This window comes from Equus asinus, chromosome 5 (genome assembly GCF_041296235.1).
Source record: "Equus asinus isolate D_3611 breed Donkey chromosome 5, EquAss-T2T_v2, whole genome shotgun sequence".
NCBI lineage: Eukaryota > Metazoa > Chordata > Mammalia > Perissodactyla > Equidae > Equus > Equus asinus.
The window spans coordinates 42,155,182-42,175,636 of record NC_091794.1 but is presented as its reverse complement, the minus strand read 5'-3'; the positions used below and the strand labels follow the sequence as shown (position 1 = coordinate 42,175,636).

Sequence of the window (20,455 nt, the reverse complement as noted above, 5' to 3'; positions counted from 1 at the left end):
GGGAGGAAGAGATTAAGTTTAGGGTGAGAAAAATTAGGAGTCAAAAATTAAGTGGACTACCACAACTTTTCCTTCGTTTTTCACATTCCACATAAGAATTCTAAGGGCCTAGCAGTTTCAAAACGATAAAGAAACTAATGAGATTCTGAGTGCCTAGGTGAAAGATATTTTATAGGACAATAATTTGAGGTTTAGACTTATGACATAAATTTTACTACTTCATGTCTAGAATAAATAAAGCTGGTGGCAGCAGTTGTAGCCTGAATTTTTAAAATTCAAGTATATAATCATATTTTTCCGACAACTTTGTGAAATTTATCTTCCAGTCTTATTGATCTGTATCACCTCGGGCTTCAAATTAAGTGAGAACACAGTAAATAACTGTTATTTTAATGAAAAAGAACAAAGATGATGATGAATTTATGGTGGGAAGAACACACAGAAATAGAACTCGTACAGCACAAAAACCAATGAATGCGTTAACTCTGGGACTGAAAACTCCCTAACAATGCATTTTTATTCATAAGTGGTTCCGTTACACCGGGAAGGTACACATCTCAGAGATCTGTAACGGTATTGTCCTGTGTGCAATTCCACGGACAATAAAAGGAGAAGCAAAAAAGTCACCTAAAGATGGAATTTGGAATATTTAATTTTTCTTTTTACTATTGAACTTCTAGCCCAAATTTCATGTCTTTGTAGATTTATTTATTTATATTTGATAGTCTTTGATTCTTGTGGAAGGGACAAGAGAAAGTTGTCGAATATGAGAAAGAGTAAGACTGGAGTAAATATGGTGAACTCTCTTCATATTCCTACCAAAAAATGTGAATGCCAATGTATATCAGCTTTGCTATCACTGCATATTCTTATTTGAAGAGCAAATGTTTCAATGTCTTTTACATATAAAGTAAAATATTCTGTAAGAATTAAAAATACCAGAAACAGAGAAAAGGAACTTTAAACTCATCATCAGCTTTGGCTTAAGTCAAAGAAAAGTCTTCAGAGCGTTATTATGTGGTATAAAATTTTAAATGAAGTAACATTCAGAAAACCCTAAGACTATAAAGAAAATCGTGATGGCTGCATATTATAGTGCAAATTTCTATTGTTATAGCTCATTTGTGACATTCTCTCCTCCAAAATGGTAGTAAAAAAACAAATATAGATTGACTTGATAATGGCGAGCATCTTGGTAATCACAGATTTTTAAGAATATTATTTTTCTCTGATTTTATTGTGCTTTGAGTAGTGTTCTGAGATGATATGTTTTACCAGTATTGTAATAACATCTTGCATTTGTATAATATTTTAGAAGCAGTAGAACATAGCCATCCAAATCATCTTATTTGATACACAAATACTCTGAGAAATACTTCTTTCCCCCTTCCTTTGTCTGAAGAAGGCAATATAGACTGAATGGTTAGGTGTCTATCCAAGGTCTTAAAGCTAGTGAGTAGTGGGACTGCAACTTGAACTTGAGTCTTCTCGCTTCAGTCGTATGCTTCTGCCGTCACGTCACAATATCCCCATTAAAAAGATGAAATAGGGGCCGGCCCAGTGGTGCAGAGGCTAAGTTCACACGTTCCACTTCAGCCTCTGGGGGTTCACCAGTTCAGATCCCGGGTGCGGACATGGCACCGCTTGGCAAGCCATGCTGTGGCAGGCGTCCCACATATAAAGTAGAGGAAGATGGGCACAGATGTTAGCTCAGGGCCAGTCTTCCTCAGCAAAAAGAAGAGGATTAGCAGCAGATGCTAGCTCAGGGCTAATCTTCCTAAAAAAAAAAAAAAAAATGAAATATTATTGCTAAATCTTCCTATGGAAACCTCATCAAAGGAAAAGAGGATACATCAAGAGCTCCAGCAGTGGTTGAACCATTAGTTTGTATGTAGCTGGACTTCATAAAGAAAACTCACATGTTGAAATAAGTTTGAAATATCTATTTATTAAAACACTTCCATTCTTCATTGCTTTCTTATAGGTTGTTGCACTTGTTATTTTTAAAGTATTAGACTTAACTAAACTAGGTTTCTATGAATAACAGAAGTGGAAATGTCTCTTCATTGGCGGACAATAGAGAAAGACCCTATTGTAAGAGTGGTGAGCACATGTTACTTAAAATGTAGTGTGATTGACATGTTGTGCACATTTAGGTTATGCAAATTTGAAATCATGTGATATAGAAAATATTAATGAAGTCACTTTATAGACAAAATTTTCCATAATGAAAATCTGTATTTTTTAAAAATCTAGAACCACACAATTTCAAAGTTAGCAAATCAAGTGAATTATAAGCTGTATTATGCTGTCACCAAATGGCATCAATAATTGGTATCCTTTGCTAGAATCACATGAACCATATTGTTGCACGTATTAAAACTTCAGAAGATAATTCTGGTGACTATTTTGCTGTTATTTTAACACAGTGTTCTGATTATATACTACTTCTTTTATATACTATAACAAAGTTTCTAATCATTAATCAAATCATGGTGCTAGTGAAAAAAACAAGCCCTTAAAATAAATCACTTTGGAAGAAAAGTTAGATAAGCTAAAACACTTTAAAGAAGGCCAAAGAAGTACCAAGAAACAATGAGCTGCTGATTTAGGAGAGAGATCTCTAAAAATAATAGATAATTCTGCATCCAGATACCTAAAAGCATCTCTGAATGAGGAGGAGGGGAAGGAGAATAGAAAGAGGAGAAGAAAACAAAAAAGAAGAGGAAGAGATGGAGGAGGGAAATTAAGAGGAATAATAAGAGAGGAGGAGGAAAAGAAGAAGAAAGGAACAGAGGAGGACAGAGAAGAAAGATGAGGTGAGGGAGGAATTGCCACAATGGTGTAGATTTCTGTGCTCTTACAATGAGTTCTCCTTCTTTACACTTATTAATTTGGGGAAATAAGTCTTGGATTATCCAAGTTATATACCATGAAAGCTTTAAGAACATACCACTTACATAAATTATGATTTCCCTTAATAAAATAATGAGCTCAGATTCAGTGTTATGGATACTTCCCGCATCGGAAGATCCTCACGTGGTAGACTCAAGATTGGAGCAAAGCTTAAAGTTCATCAGCTTCGCCCAACTTTCAGGCAGTAGTTGAAATCTCCTCTGAAACGTACCCCAAAGGCAACCAAAGTGATCCAGAGATCTATAGGTCTATTAAAGCCTTTGAGTTTGCAAAGTACTTTCATGCGCGTAATCTCATTCAATCTTCACAATAATTTTGTGCAGACATAATTATATTAATTTTTACAATGGGAAAACTAAAGCTCTAAGAGTTCATATTGCTGCCTTATGGATATAACACTGGCTAGAAAAAGACCAGGTCTTCTGACACACGATTCAGTACTTGTCTCCTATCAACTAAATAATTCCTCTTCACTGTCAAAAACATTTATCAAATTTCTTTAAAATTCCATTTGTGCCCAAACACTTAATAAGTAGACAAATATTTTGGAAAGTGTATGGACAAGCTCTCTTCCAGCTTACCATCTCCTAACCAGGACAGTTAGTTAAATCAGCTGAGCTCTGGAACTTAGATTCCTTGAAAGAACTTATCGAGCCATATAGTGCTCGCCCAATGCCCTCCTTTCTCAAAAAGGAAACAGAGGTCCAAAGAAGTGAAGAAAGTTTCTCTGTGTCATCACATGGCTATTTCCTTACAGAACATAAGAATTCGAAATATTCTTCCATATCTAATGGGACAGATTTAGGAAGATATCTGAGAACATACTTCCAGCTAACAGTATGCAAGAAAGAGCTCATTTCTTTTTCCAACCCATCCTCAACCACAACATCCTCTTGATGAGTAGTGTTAAAAAAAGAAACCCAAGAAATTTTTGATGTTTTTAAAATACTTCTAAAATAGAGGTTTAAAGCTGTAGAGAGTTTGCCTGGTTGAGTGTGAAACTGAGCCCCACTGAGCCGTACTAAAGGAGCCAAAGGTCCTCCCCGATAGGATTTTACTGTGACAGCCAGTCTAAGCTCACTTAATTAAGGCTGCTTACATTCTAGGTGGATTTTTTCAAAGCAAAAATAGATCTAGTCTGATGATTTTTTTTTAATTCTAATAGCATTCGCTTCTACATAAGTACCAGTGCTAAAAACTGTTAATTAAGGGATATGAACCAAGTCTGAGCCCATCACTGTCAAATCTCTGTTCAAGGAGGCAGATGGAGTTAAGGTGCACACACCACACATTCTTTCCCCATTGAAAGTACCTAGTCCCAGTGCCTGATATAAAGTGAGTGCTTAGTTGTTTTTTTCCTTTATTCTTGTTTACATGGCTTTAATCCTAGTGAGTTCCTCCAACTTTATCATCTTTTTAAGGTATATAACATACATACATATATATAGACATAGACAGTTATAGATATAAGACTAGTTGATAGGGATGACTATGTACTTGCAGACTAAAGAAGAGGAGGTAGACAAATAAGAAGAAAGGGATGAAGATTAGTTATATAGTTAATTATACATGTCGACTTATTCCTTTAAAGTTTTAAGATAGCCAAGAGGAATAAGGAACAGATGATTAAAATTAACAGAAAAGAAAGAAGAAAAAAAATGAGGAAAACAAAAAGGGAAAAAGGACCAGAAAACAAAAAAAAGAGAAAATGACCATGAGGTCTGACCAACAATATTAATAACCACTTATTATGGGACTCTGATTTGCGAGGTACTGAATAGTTTACATTCTTATGTCGAACAGATATTCGTACTCTCATTTTGCAGAAAAGGGAGCTGGAGTTGAGAACAGGACCACAGAGCTGGAATGTTTTTGGAGTTGAGATTTGCTCACATGCTTTCCACCATTCTATTATTCCTACAGTTTTTAGGAAAACAAAGAGGGAATGGCTAGGAAAAAACAATAAATAAATAAAAGAGAAAAAACAGAGAGATGTTTAGTTCCACATTAGTGCCTCTTTGGTTATTTGGTTATTTGACATAGAAACCCCAGTAAGTCCCTCTCAGATGCCCAGGAAAAAGAAAAAAAGTAGCCATTCAAGTCTGTTACTCACCTCGAAATTTATGAAGAATACAAAGGTCTTAATCACAGGGGGAAAAAACATGTTATTCTTTAACTAATGTTACTCAGCTAATATTGGGCCAAAATTGCGGGAAAATATATATAGCATAAGTGAGCCATGGAAACGTTGAGGGCCACGTGAATGTATAAGCATTCTCCGTAGGCCTTGTTCGTGTAAACATGTGTCTCCTTACGTGAGTGTGTACACCTTGGCTCTTCCATGTGGACCATTGCTGGCTACAGACTCGAGCTCTTTCTAAATATTGAATAATTCAAAAGGAATTAATCTGTGAGTAATTTCAAGCATTTATTATAAGGTGTTAAAATGAGGAGGGCCGGCCCCATAGCCGAGTAGTTAAGTTCGTGCACTCAGCTTCAGTTGCCCAGGGTTTCGCCAGTTTGGATCCTGGGCGTGGACATGGCACCACTCATCAAGCCATGCTGAGGTGGTGTCCCACGTAGCACAAGCAGAGGCACTCACAACTAGAACATACAACTATGCACTGGGAGGCTTTGGGGAGAAGAAGAAGAAAAAAGAAAAAAAGAAGATTGGCGACAGATGTTGGCTCAGGTGGTAATCTTTAAAAAAAAAAAAATGAGGACTAGGGTGGTTTGAATGATGGCATAAATCAACATAATTCCCAGAGTTTTAAGCCCAAAGAATATTCAGGAGGCTGGTCTAAGGTGCATTTCTTTAGCACTAAAGGAAATGCTCTCTTTTATAGACCAATGAACACCATGCCCTGGAGAAGAGAGTCCTCTCAATTTATAATGCTGGAATTTGAGAAATACAGCTTTAGTAATTGATGTGGTGCTTTTATGTTTAGATCATTTTACTTAAAGTCTCCACCCTCCATGGAAAACAATTAAATTTCAAGTGCCATGGTAAAAAATGACAGGCCCTATGTTTAATTTGCTGTGTAAATGACACTCTCAAACAAACCTTCTCTGATAGTTCAAAACAGTGGTGGCAGTCCCCAGGGAGAGAGGTGCCCTAGTAAGAGAGAGTCTTTCCCTGTTTTATGCCATTTGTAAAATATTTTGGGCATCACTTCCTGCACACATTCCAAGCTGAGAAACATACTGTGTGTGTGAAGGCTATCTAGACCAGAGCTGTCCAATACGATAGTCATTAGACACCGGAGGCTAAATTAATTTAATTTAATTTGAAATTCTTTAGCCTAGTCTCACTAGCCGTATTCCAAGTGCTCCATTTGAGCATATGTGGCTAGTGGCTACTGTACCCATCAGTAGAGGGTTATAGAACATTTCCGTCCTTGCAGAAAAATTCTCTTGGACAGTTCTGCTCTAAACAAATATCCCCCTCTACAAAGGCAAAAACTTTTTTTAAAGATACCTTGTTGGAAGAGAGTACAAGCAAGAAATCACTTTTCCTCCTCTCCTGCAATTTAAGAACGTGAGACTCAAAAGGTTAACTGGCTTTCTCAAGGTCATAACACTAGCTAATGAGAGAACCACGACTCAAGTCCACTTGCATCATGCTCAGTCCCAGCCCATCCACAGGACCTCTTAATTTAAGGCTAGGAATAAATGGCACATCTGTGTGGCCACAGTATTTTTCAACCACTGTCAGTTCCTGACTTCCATAAAATGAAATTTCACAAGTCTCCAACCTCTTCCATTTCTATTCTTACCTCTCTGAGTACCAACCACCACCACCCTTTCCCTCTCTTCAAACTCCAATCCAAATTAGCACAAATTCTCCTTTGACCTCCTCTCCAAAGTCCTCTAAGCCAAAAACCCAAGCCCTTTCCCCTAAGTCCGTGGCAGGTCTCAGAGGAACCCCATGCCTTAACCCCAACCCTCAAACTGAGATGCTAATCCAACCATCTCTGGGGAACCTGTTCCTTGACTACATCCTTATCCAGCCCCTCTGGTGTCATCACCCAAATCTTGAGCAGACACCTACCCTGAGTCCCTGGCCCTTCCACCCAGCAGTACCCATGTAGGGTGGTTCCTTGGACATATTCCTAGGTGGCCGCTTCTTGTTCTGAACAGCAAAGATGAGAATGAGTCATAGGCCCATGACAGCCATGCTGTCGCTGTGCAGCAGCTTCTTGGGGGTGGGAGATATTATTCAGCCATCAGCAGGGACCTGTCAGTAATCAGGTCGGACTTGTCCCTCAAGCCTTTCCATGGGCTGGGCCCTGCCTCGCTGAGAACCGGTGGCAGGTACTATGAATTGTAGATAGCTATTTCGTTGTCTACTTTCAAGTAATATAAATGAGAGAGTGGGTTTTACTTTCATAAAATTTATGATTACAAAAATATTCAAGATAGAGTTTAATCACACAGGAAAAAAGATCTGAAAATGAATTCCACATACACACACCCACATACGCACACACTCCAGAAGGGTTATGACATGTGTATTTGGGGAAAGACCAAAAAAAGAACGCTTTTTATAGTTGTCTATAATAATCCTTTTTATTTTCCTAACAAGACGTTTTTTCATTATTACTCATTCCTATGCTTGTTGAACTGTTATTTAGATTCGGCATATCTGAAATAATTATAGTTAAATGGAAACACCAAAATCAGAGTCAAAGCCATGTCCTCCAGGAAACAGAATGCCAAGTACCCTGGAATCAACATTAAGAGGAATAGAGAACCCATTCTCTTCTTCCGAAAAGAGTTTACAGAGCAAAACAGACACAGAAGCAAAGGGGCAGGAGTACAAACGTGGAAGATATACTTCGGCCTTAGTTCTGCCAACCTCTGCCCCCACCACCCTCACATCAGATCGCAGGAGACACCTTTAAGTGTTTAGGGAGGCGGGAAAGCTTTGGCCTGTCAGATTTCACAGTCAGTTGCCAGAGGCTGAATGTGAACACCTACTCCAAGGCAGACGCTGATCAACCCCCATATTTCCTAGCCCCTCCCTGCCTTTGGGATCAGCAGCCATAGGCAGGAGGCATTAGCCAAGTTCTCAAATCACTAGCTACTTGATCTTCAGTGAAATACTTACGGTATGGGAGATTCAGTGTTTTTATCTGCAACAAGATCGTGACAATTGCAAGCTCATCAGACTTTTTCTTTTTTTTTTGGTGAGGAAGACCAGCCCTGAGCTTTGCCAATCCTCCACTTTTTGCTTGAGGAAGATTGTCACTGAGCCAACATCTGTGCCAATCCTCCTCCACTTTGTATGTGAGACGCCACCACAGCACAGCTTTACCAGCGGTGTGTGGGTCCATGCCAGGGATCTGAACCTGCGAACCCCAGGCTGTTGAAGCGGAGTGCGTGAAACCAAACACTACGCCACTGGACCAGCCCAAGCTCATAGGATTTTTTAGTAATTAAATGAGATAATGTATGCAAAGTGCCTGGCACAGAGTAGGACTTCTCCAAACAACAGCTGTTGTACCTTTTTGTGAATAAATGCTCCCTCTGTATGGTAAGGCGACACTAGCAACAGTCACCAACCTGTCATTTTGGGTGCACAGAAACAACCACATTTAGAAAGTCTACAATATTTCCAGATGAGTGCGGACAAAATTTGACTAGACACAGGTCTACTCTTGTCCCTCTTGTCTTTCTAAGCTCACAGCCTTCCACTCTCAATCCAGGCCAGCACTACTGTGCCCTCAGGAACTTCAAGAAAGGAGGAAGGTGTTCTTCTCTGGCTTGTGGTCGCTATGCCAGGCCCAAACTTCTTCCCTTGAAGAATAAGGACAGATCTCTGTGCAGCCCCATGCTCAACCCAGCTCTAAAAGCTACTAGCTCCCCCACCTTCCCAACCCCTAGTCCTCTGCACTTCCACACCACGTCCACACCAGTGCTTCTGTGCCCCCAAGAGGCTCCAGGCTCCCCTCCACCAAAAAGCCCTCATAGTTAGCTTGACTTATTTAGCATATCAGCACAAAACACAGCCATTGGACTACCACAGGGCGGCATACCTGTTTTTTTCTATTTGCGGGTGGAGACACAAGGAGAAAGGCCTGAGGGAGAATGTGAATGGCAAATGGTACTGATTTCTAGGGCACAGTTTCAGGGTCTCTGGTACAAAGTGATAGCTTACAGCTGAGTTGAGGGGAACAGGGGCATCTGCCACTTACTAGCCATGAGATTCTGGATAAACTAGTAAACTTTTTGATCCTTGGTTTCCTCATCTGTGTAATGGAGATAAAAGTACCTCTTAGGGTTGTTGGGTTGATTAAATGAGGGGATAAATTAAAGGCACTTGACCCAGTGCTTGGCACGTAGTAAGTTCCAAATAAATGATAGCAGTTACTGTCAGTATTAGTATGACTGCTAGTACTACCCCCTGGAAAGCCCGAGGAATTGCTCCTATTGCCCTTCTACTCTGAAATGCTCTTGGCAGAGTAGAATAACGAGGAGAAGAACTTCCTGGCTCCTCTCAGATATTTGTGTCAATTTGAAAGTAGATATGATCAGTATCAACACTTGGCTACACACTGAAATCATCCAAGAGCTTTAAAAAATCCTGATGCTCAGGTTCTATGCCTGATACCAATCTATACGCCCAGAATCTCTGGGAGGGGAACCCAGACATGAGTCATTTTTAAGTGATTCTAATGTATGGCCAAGTGTGAGAATCATTGTTCTGGCACCAGCCTTCTGAAGTAGTGATTAAGTTCTTGTGCTCTCTTTAGCGGCCTGGGGTTTGCCAGTTCAGATCCTGGGTGCGGACCTACACACTGTTCATCAAGCCATGCTGTGGCAGGCTCCCACACAGCAGAACTAGAAGGACATACAACTGGGATATACAACTATGTACTGGGGCTTTGGGGAGGAAAAAAAAAAGAGGAAGATTGGCAATAGATGTTAGCTCAGGGCCAATCTTCCTCACCAAAAAAAAAGAATCATAGTTCCAATGACTGTCTCAGGAGGGTAACACATTTACTGGAGCTTCTACAGCCTTCTGTTTATACCTTTATTATCATACTTTCCCCCTTCTAAGTAATTACTTTTAAGTGTGCTCCAGTGAATGCCTGCTCCCCCATGAGACTACTCAAGGCCAGGGACCATGATTTATTCATCTTTTGAACTCCATTGGCAGTGATATACAATGATAATGATGATGGTAGCCAACTTCCGTGGAGCACTAACCCTCTGTGACTGGCATTGGGCTACGCTCTTTACAAATATTGTCTCACTTAATTCTCACAACAACCTATAGTGTAAAATACTATTGTTAGCCTCGTTTTACACCTGAGAAAGTTGAGGCACTGACAGGTGAAGAAACTTGCTTGAACAGTTAGTCTGACTCCAAAGCCTAAACTCTTTTCCACTGAGTTATAGAAACGACTGTCTCACATGTGGACTTGGATGAGCATTGACCAAAAAAAATAACAGTGACAATAGTATCACCCGCAATTTATTGAGAGCTCCCTCTGTACCATGAGCTATGTTGATACTTGTACCCACTTTATTTCATTTAATTCTCACCCCAAAAAAAGAGAGAAATCTACAAGGCAGGTTCTGTTATTATCCCCTTTTATGAAGAGGAAATTGAAACTTGGTAAGAGGTTACACAATTTCAAATGAGGCCATTCGAGTGAGGTAGGGATTTGAATTCAAGTGTGTCTGATTTCTGTCTCTTAATTACCAAATAATGCTGCATGTATTCGCTAACTCACCAATGGATGAATGAAAGAGCAAATGAATGAATGATGAACAATCTTCTCAAGTCTTTTTCTATCCTTGCCTTCTTTATCAACATTCTCAGCAAGCACTCGGGTTTATAAGAAGCTTAACTCCTCTTACAGGTTAGAAGAAGAAAAAATAGCCGTCTACTAGCTCTATTTGCGGGAGGAGAGAGGGGAAATCAACATGAAGGAAATGAGTCTGCAAACTCCCAAAGATTTGGAACTGAAGCCAGTTTGTTAGTTTGCGAATGAAAGCGCTGTCTCTGCTTTTCACTACTGTGTTCGTGCCTTTAAAATTTAAAGGAGAGGCTTAACATCTGCTGTGTGTATTGGAAAATCAGGAGGGCTGCGAACACTACACAGAAGATGTACTGGGTGTTTTCAAATGTTTCCAGTTGCTAGGCAACACACTTCCTGCTTTCCAGGCACTTCAGCGAAAGTCACCTGGGCTTCAGCTCTGAGGAAGTCTTGAATTAAACTTCCAGCCTTCCACTGTGACACACAAACTGTTGCAACAGAACCACCGAAGAGGACATTTGATTTCATACAGATTTTCTGAGACAGGTCCCTGGCAACAGTCACTGTCAGTGCTGAATCAATAGCAAGAGATGGGTAACACAATGTGATTTTTTTAGAAACTCAGTTTTTTATACAGTAAGACTCCCTAACTCTATAAAACATCAGAAAAGGCACTTCTGAAGTAGTAAAAAGTACAAATTACAGAATATTTTAAAGAATAGAATTTTGTTCATTCAGTTAAGTTCAGTAGCTTCAAATGAACTAGCAGAGTTGCCAAGTAGACACTCCATTTTAGTGGAAAGTGCGAATTTTTTTTTTTAATTAAGGCACCAGTTTAGGTAATTCTGGTACTTGTTTACCAGTCTCTCCAGGATCTTATGTGTACCATTCATTTAAGCAATTCCATGTAGACCTTGTTTCATCTCCACTACAATTCTGGAAGAAAAATATTTCCACCATTTTTCCAGATAAAGTAACTGAGATTATGGGGATGAGATCCCTGTCTGGAATTCATAGTTAAGTTCCAAACTCTTTCAGGGCAGCCCGGGATGCAAAGCAATTTCTGCCATGTGCTTAAATCCCAGCTTACTCATACCTACCTTTCCTGATCCCTGAAGCCTGCCCGGGCCACACTGTCCAATCCAGCCACCTGGGCCCCAGTCTGTGCCTTCTGGTTTAGATCCCCAGCCCTGGAAGGTGGCCCTCAGGGACCTGAAGTAATATAAACCAAAAATACCACTGGCACATAGTGTATGAACTGAATGCCTCCTGCAAGCCGTAGGAGGAAGAAAGCCCTCCGACTCAGCGGGACAAGGCTTTCCTAGAGCCCTGGACTACGAATTACACTTACTTCTGAGCTCTCATTTCTTCCTCTCCTCATCTCAATCCCTTAACCACTCACACCCACATTGAGGGAGGAGATGCCCACAGTCAGGGACTTTGGAGAAAACCTTGTAAGAGGACAAAATTCTCAGGTGCCTCATTCAAAACCTTAATAATCCCAAATTCTAGATTTGCATGCCAACTAGAGGGAAGCAGACTGTGTTTCTCTCTTGCTTATAGAGGGCATTCACTGGGCCCAAGGCCTGGAGGCAAGGTTGTTTTTAGAAGGTTCGTAACTCAAATAGAGGTGTGTGGTTTTGTGTGTGTGTGTGGTGTGCACAGGTGCACACGCAGAGGGAAGGAACAAAGAAAACCCATTTTATATATAAAAGCCATTCAAAACATTCAATTTATTCCTGGTACTACACAGGGTAAGGGACAGAGTTTGAAAGTTTTCAGTCTTCCCTGAGGATCTTGTTAATTTTAATATTAGCCCTCCTTGTAACATTGATGTTATAATTCAGCCTCCTATGTTTCTGATAAGGCCCTGGCCTTCAAATGCTTCCTCTGTTACATCCATTATGCACTCATTCATTTATTCAACCCATATTTGATATCTGTTGAATGCCTACCATGCTCAAGGAGCTGGAAACATAGTAAGGAACTGAACGGCCATGGGCCCTGCCCCCAAGGAGATTGCTGTCAAGGGGACATTAATTGAGCACTTATTATATTCCAAGAACTGTGCTAATCCCTTTACATCGTTAGCTTATTAAGAGTTCATTGCCTTCAATCCTCACAACTACCATGTGAAGTAGATATTATGACTAATTCCTTTTTACAGAAGAGAAAACTGAGTCTCTGAGAGGTGAGGAAATGACACTTGCCAATTGTGAGGCAAAATTCAAACCCTGGTCTTCCAGAGCACAAATACTTCACCACCGTGCCATAATGCCTCTATTTCAATTGTGCACACTTGCATATATTTTAATTGTGAAGATTAAACACCATAATACAAGTAAAACTCTTACCATTGTGCCTGGCATTTAGTCTGTCATAGTTATTTTTATTCTCTCATCCTGTACAGAGAGAACCCAGCTAATCCTGAGCTCCCAGAACTTCCATCACAGCGAAGTCCCCTTGATAAGTCCCAGACAGTCTCTTTCTTGTCCTGGCCCTACCTCTGCCCTGGAAATAGATTCCCAACTATCCTCTAAGAACCCAGAGGCCAGACTTTGTCGTTCCTCATAAGAAACCTGGTGCATGGGCTCTGGAAGACCTTGTCCTCGTTCAGAGAAGCCCAGAGGAGGTCCCCACTCCAGCAGCCTCTTCAGATTTAGAGCATGCAAAACCTTTCCCTGTGGTTCACTGGGGACAGTGTCCCCCAAAGTCCTAGAATTTGTTCATAAAACTTTAACATGCATCAGAATTCCCTAGAGTTTTTTTAAATGCAGACCTCCATGCCTAACCTCTGAAGATTCTATTTTGGTAAGGTTGGGGGGGCGGGCAGGATGTGAGCATTCCATCAGGCATTCCATGGACTTCAGGACTTCGTATGCAAGTTGTTGGAAGATCACAGAATTAGAACCAGCTTCAGGATTAGCTTCACCTGGGGCTGCAAGGACTGTCTCAGCCAGTAAAGCCCGTTCCCCCAGTGAGCTCAGTTCCTCTCCAAAGAGCCAGAAAAGGTTGAGTCCCCAGAAAAGGCTGGAAGTTCCACTTCACATTAAGAATAGGCCCAGCATCACTCCACTATCATCTCTGGCCAGTCAGAAGACATAGAGCTAAAATAAAGTTTTCCATAATACTTGCCATTTACTGAGACTTTTCTATGCGCCAGGCTTGGTTTAATGGAGAAAGTACTGGTTTGGGAATAAGATGACCTTTCAAATCACATTATATTGCCTTAGGCAAATTATTTAATTTCTCGAAAACTCTGATTCCACATCTGTAAAGTGGGAAGTGTAAAATGCAGTGTTATCACAGGGATTAACTAAGATCAGTTATCTGGTCTATGGTGACATGCAGCAAATGTTGCTTCCCTCAGTTCCACCCTCTCTCCATCAGACAAGATGTTTGCTAACGTCACTGTGACTTGTGACTAGGGAGTTTTCAGATAGTCTGTGTTTTCTACCTTGATGTTGTGAGTGTAATCCTTCTATTGTGCCACCTAAGTTTTAGCATGTCCCCACCTTAGAGTCCTTATTCAAACAAGGAGATTAACAGTATATCTGCTAGCTCCGTGTCATTTTTCCCCAATAGAAAATAATAAGATTAACATATTTATTAGGGAGCCTAACCACCTAGATGCTTTAATCTGTAGACATTATGTATAATGGGTAGAACTTGGGACTGATTAAAAATTCACTTGTTATTTTGGAAAGCTATCCTAAGAGCCTCTGTGAATATTACTCAATTAATAATGCACACAGTCTAATAGCAGGGGGCTGCAGTGATGCGAATGCATGTGGGTGTTATATTGACTCAACAAACATTTATTAAATGTTTCCGGGGGCCCAGCCACTGGCCCAGGTGCTGAAGACATCACATTGAACAAGGCAGACAAGGACTTTGCTCTCACGGCACTTCAACCTGGTGAGAAAATACTACTAACGATAGCTGGCATTTATTAAGTGCATCCTATACGTGAGGCACTGCAATATTAATTGTTTCACATCCATGTTATTTTCTTAAGAATCCCATAGGTATTAGCTGCTTTTATTATCTCCATGTTACAGGTGGGGAATCTAAAGCACAGAGAGGTTAAGTAACTTGCTCAAGGTCACACACATGATAAATATCAGAGCCAGGATTCAGATGGACCCCAGAGATTTCTGTCTCAGCCACTCTGCAAACTGCCTCTTTACATAATCTGGAGTTTAAAGTGGTATTTATATTATTTAAAGAGATTTTATATTTTGTCCTATGAGCCTCATAACACATCTGTGAGTTAGGAATAGCAAGTGGTAAAAACTGTCATTTTTGAGACTAAAACCAAACAGAAAGGTAAAGCAGCTGTGGACCGGGAGGGAGTGGACCCAAGAACTCGTATTTTTGATACTTTTTGTCTTTCGTATTCCTTTTACTATGTACATACACATGTGTCCTGTTGGAAACAGGGGGAAGATTGTTCGGATATGAAGTGAGCCGAGTGATCTAGACAAGGCTCAGTCTCCTCGCTGCAGAATCAGGGTGAAATTGTGGCCTTGGGAGGGTTACTGTGAGGACTGACTCAAATAAAGCATAGACAGTGACTGGCCTATAATGACGACTCTGTGAATGTTAGAACCTCTTCATCTTGTGGTTCTAAATCTATTTTTTATTCTTTCATTCTGGTTATGGGCAAATACTCAGAGAAACTGCATCTCATTCCTGAGAAATTTCTGAAGCTAAATCACTGTTAATTATAAAATCACGATATAAAATCGGCTCTATAAAGCTGGTCCACATGAATGTTTAATGGGCATACAAAATAAGAAAATAATATTGTAGCTGAAAATGAAGAAAACGACTTACCTACTCCTGAAGTCACCTGCTCTTAGAGCAAAAATAGTTCTTAGAGATTCTTTAGAGATCTGGCCCAACTAATCTAGAAACCAAAACACAGACAGGAATTGCCTTACCCAGAGTTCCACATGCAGTTGGGGGCAACATATTTGGGACCAAACTCCTACTCTGTCATCCTCCTGCCCCCCACCCTACCCCCAAACCCCCAATCTCCACCCCACTCTCATCCACATGATCTCTGCCACATAGAATGGCTTCTCCAAAGCTCTCAGCAGTCCCCTATACTGCCACCTGAGGAGCCATGCTCTGAGACCGCCTTCATGCAAAGCTGCCTTTAGGTGGACTCTCTTGGTACAGTTTAGTGGAAGGAGACCCTTTGATGTGTGTTGGTGGCAAACTGGCCCCAGTACACAGAGGACAAGGAGAGACTGAAGAAAGAGGAGGACCACTCCAGATCAGTAGGTGGCAGGTTTAATAAGCAAGGGAACCTACAAGGTTTGTCTTGCGTGGCCACAAGATGAGTAGATCTCTGCCACCTGCCCCGCCAGAATCTTAAAAGTTTATATGGAGGCCTTAACTGGGTTCAGTTACACACACAGTCCAGACGGTCTCAACAACACACTACTATCTCAAGGTGACGTCCTTGAAATGGGTCTGGCTCTGGGAATGGCAGGCAGAATGCACATTCCAAGGACGGGGTTGGGGGGTGAAGGGAGTTGAAGAGCCTCCAATTGTCCGAGTCCAACTCAAGGGTCACTTGGCGGTCACATCCTCTTGATGACCTCCTCCACAGTGTGGTCCGGAAACAACCACCATTATAAAAATTTCAGCCCTGTGGGGCAAACCTGTAGAGAAGTTCCCAAGTAAGAGAAGCCCCAGAAGGCACAAATCTCCGATCATTAACCTTGTGGAAGAAGTATTTGTCTGTATTGTCTTATTAGAGTCTGCTCATTTTTTTACAGAAAATAGAAATTCCCCTTACCTATGAAAATCTTATAATTATTTCGTTAAACTCTCAAGATCGCCACACATTTTTCTATTGTCCCTGAAAAATGGAACCCTTCAGAAAAATAGCTATGAGCCAGAAAAACTGGGTATTAATTTTCCAAGAAAAAGATTTCCTGATTATGATTAAATTGCATGTCCCTTCCTTAGTAAAACACACAGACACACACACAAACACACAGTTGAAAATACCAGAAACGACCTTTCTTCTTCACTGCTTTTAGACTTATCCTATATTTCACATTTCAACAGTCCCTCAGCAAATATTCCTTAGGATCTGCCAGTATTTGGTCCTATATGCTGGACATAAGCTACAGTTCTTGCCTGGAAGGGTTAATTGGGGAGACAGACCCTCAAACAGGTCTATTACATGTTCTCCCCTAGACTCTAGAGGACGGGCACAGTGTAGTGGGGCCAGTGAAAGGAACAGCTATCTCTTCCGGAGACAATCGGGGAAGGCTTCACAGAGGAAGTGACTTTGAACTCAGTCTTGAAAGCCCATTGGGAATTTGCTGAGTGAAGACTTGGGTGGCTCTAGGGACAGAGGGAAGAGCATGTGTACAGATGTAGTCTCGGAAGAAAGCACGATGTGGTTATGAGTGGTGAGGAGGAACGGTGGGCAGGAGTGAGGGTGCAAGTTTCGAAAGGTAGGTTGCAATGATATTGAGAAGGATCTGGTGGGTCAAGCAAGACAGTTAGCACTTGTTAACCTGTAGGTGGGCCGTTTTGCTCCAGTGGGGGTTTTTAAGCAGCAATGACCAGTTAAGGTCCATTTTGGTAAAATCTAATGTTTGTCAGCATGTGATAAAGCCTTTGCACTTGAGGCTGGGCCCCTCTCTGAGACTGAGGAGAGATTGGTTAAGGAAATTAGAGCTGAACCAAAGTCTTCTGTCCAGAAATAATGCATCTGCTGCTTTCTGAAGCACTTCATCCCTGACTCTGAAATTCTGTACGTCTGCCCTGGCGTTTCTGTAGCACCAAAGAGAAAAGATATATATTTGACCACTTTGTTTATTTTGGAGGTAAATTACAGAGAGATTTTGAAGGTTCCAGCCTACTTTTTTCAGTTTGAGGATTTAAAAAGAGAGAGTTTGGAGCTCATTTGAATAATGGCTTGTGTTCCCAAGAGCTTTGTGCTTTGGTAAGCAATGTTGGCTGATTATTGCCTCATGCTTTTCTGAAACAGCTGCCTGTCTCCTTTTAGAGCTCTATTCTAGGGGGACTGCGAGAGCCACAGAAGAGAATTTAACTCCTGAACACTCAGTTCATTTGGGAAGAAGAGATATGAAAGAACAGTGGTTCAGTTTTGTTTGTTTCAGAAAGTCGGTGATTGTGTGAGGCAAACAGTGAAAGTTTGTTTCTGTGAACTCAAATGGGACTTTCGTGTGAGCCATGCCTCTGAAGTCCACCTTCTCGATATTTTGATGCCGGTCTGCCTGTGTCTTTGAGCTAATGTTGCGTTCAGGTAGGATTCAGCATTTATTTGAAAGAAGGACAAGCTAAGGCCTGCATCACTGGGCTGTCTTTCTGTTTTCTGAGTCCTACTATCAACCTAGTTTATTTGGAAACCACACCATGCTACTATGGCTGGATTTCTATCCAATCAGGAACTGCCTTTTGCTCATTTGGCAATTATTTATTAAACAGTCTGTGCTCTTGGCATTTCTTAGATGCTATGTGTATTTTATCAGTGGCGTTTGTTTTCCTACCCCCTCTGGTTGTAATTACGTGATTTAACTAAAGGCCCTTGGCTTAGTGAGCTTCCCTTTCATGGTAGCATGACAATGAAGCAGAACTGCCCAGGACCTGGGTGAACACAAATCAATTTTTCAGGAAGCAGGTCACAGATCTACAGTGGTCCCGTGGCCCTCTTGAGGTCCGTATAGAGAGGCTGGAATTACCCGCCCCTCCCCCAGGCTGTATGACTGTTCTCTGTCAGTGCTTCCCTCCTGTGAGGTAGCTGTCCTCATTGTCAGTTGTTCCCAACTGAATACACACAGCTCTCTCACCAGAGTTTACAATTCAGCCAGCTCCCAATGGTTCTTCTGAATTAACCACAGACTGCTCGTTCCCAAGGGACAGAGCAGAGCGTTCTGCAGTTGGACCTCACAGACGTCAGCAGTGATCTTGGCTTCTCTTCCACATCCGATATTTCTGACATTTCTGAATGCCTAGATAATGCACATAATAACATTAATAATACCAAATATTTACTGAGCATTTATTTTCTTATAATTTCCTCTCTGGTAGGTGTTGTTATATTACAGTGTCCTGTGTTGAGGTCAAAGAAAAAAAAAACCTTACCAAGTACCTGAGATTTTTGTATCTCTCTCTCTGTCTCTCTCTCTAGATGGCTAGCTAATCTAACTAATTTTCCCTCAAGGAAGCAAACTTTTCCCCTCAAAAGTTAGGAAAGTTTCCTTATCAGTTCCCTGACCCTAAGTCAGAAGGTCAACATCGGAGCGAGTTTGGGCACCAAATGACTGTGCTACCCAAGGAAATGTATTTCCTCTTGCTGGGCCTCAGTTTCCAGGTATGAGACCAGAAGGGGCATAGGATTAGATGAGGTCTAAGTTGGAATATAGTGCAAGATTCCTTAAGGCCACGTATCGAGTTGGGACAGAGCTGGGGCTTAGAACAAAGCCTGGGTTCTTTCCCCTGCCCCACAGCACCTGAGAAAGCTCTTCAACAAGCACTTCAGTCTGATTTTCTTTCTCTGTATCATTTAGGCATTTTTCTGACCTAACCAAATATCTTGTCCCACAGACACCATAGGGACACAAATCTCCTCCCATTTCATTCTAAACTCATAGTCATGGATTTGGGCTCCTGCATGATATGAGACCTATTCCTTGAGGGAGGCAGCCAGGCCCCCAGGTGGTGGTGAGATGGTGTCCAACTGGAGCTTTGGACCTCCAGCAGGAGGAGTGGGTCCTGGACTGACAGCTCTCCCAGCCTCCAGCCCAGCCCCAGGACCTTCATAAGCGTCACCACACCAGGCTGGGCCTAATCAGTTCTCTCCGGATTAGGGCTGCTCACGGAACACAGTGTATGACAGCTTAGCCCAGTGTCTTGCATTTTCAACACTTGCTTTATTCTTTCCTTTATGATTACAGAGTGTCAACACTCTTTCTCCTTTCAGCATACCACATCCTGCACGGGAGGCTGGCATTGTTCCGAGCAGGCCAAAGTCATGAGCTTTTTCTCACTAGAGTCTCTTAACCACAAGGGAGTTGCAGGATCTTTGAACATTTCTGTGGGCTCCATTTCAAGATCCTTCTCTTCAGGCTATGGCGAGGCCACATTTGACCTTGAGCCCCAGTGAACAGGTAGGGAGGGTCTAGCTTAATGACTTCCAGGTGACAGCTTATGTGACTCCACTCTGGGCCTCTGAGCCACTTCAGAAGCGATTAACCCTGCTCTCAGAGGGCAGGGGGCAGCATTTGGCTTCACTATATTCCTTCTTCAAACTGGATTTCTTTTTCTTCTTGACTTTTTTTGCTTCCAAATCCAGTTTTCTCCAGTGGCGTGGGAATGCATATGATTTTCAAGTGGAACAAGTTCACGATTTTTATGTTTCCTCCTGTTCAACATCAAAAAACCATTGTAAACTAGAGACATACAGCAGATTTGTCAGCTTCTACAACCTTTATGTCCAAATAATTCCCTTTTTTTCTTTTTTTTTGGTGAGGAAGATTGGCCTTGAGCTAACATCTGTGCCAATCTTCCTCTATTTTCTGTGTGGGATGCCACCACAGCATGGCTTGATGAGTGGTGTGCAAGTCCGTGCCCAGGATCTGAACCTATGAATCCAGGCCACAAAAGCAGAATGCGTGAACTTAACCACTACACCAACAGGCCAGCCCCCCAAATATTTCTTTTTTTCCCTCATGTTTTAAAATCATCATACAGTACAATTGACTTTTTTTTTTTTT

General features: G+C 41.4%; 1 protein-coding gene and 1 long non-coding RNA gene across 10 annotated transcripts in view; one reads left to right on the top strand and one right to left on the bottom strand.

Moving 5' to 3' along the window:
* Positions 1 to 20,455, top strand: part of KCNMB2 (potassium calcium-activated channel subfamily M regulatory beta subunit 2) — a 223,797-nt gene that overhangs the window by 116,786 nt on the left and 86,556 nt on the right. The window lies entirely within an intron of this gene.
* Positions 1,227 to 18,691, bottom strand: LOC123285983 (uncharacterized). Its single transcript, XR_006528105.2, has 3 exons — positions 18,530 to 18,691; positions 15,525 to 15,597; positions 1,227 to 1,777 (listed from the first exon to the last, which is right to left on the bottom strand). It is a non-coding gene; the product is annotated as an uncharacterized lncRNA (long non-coding RNA).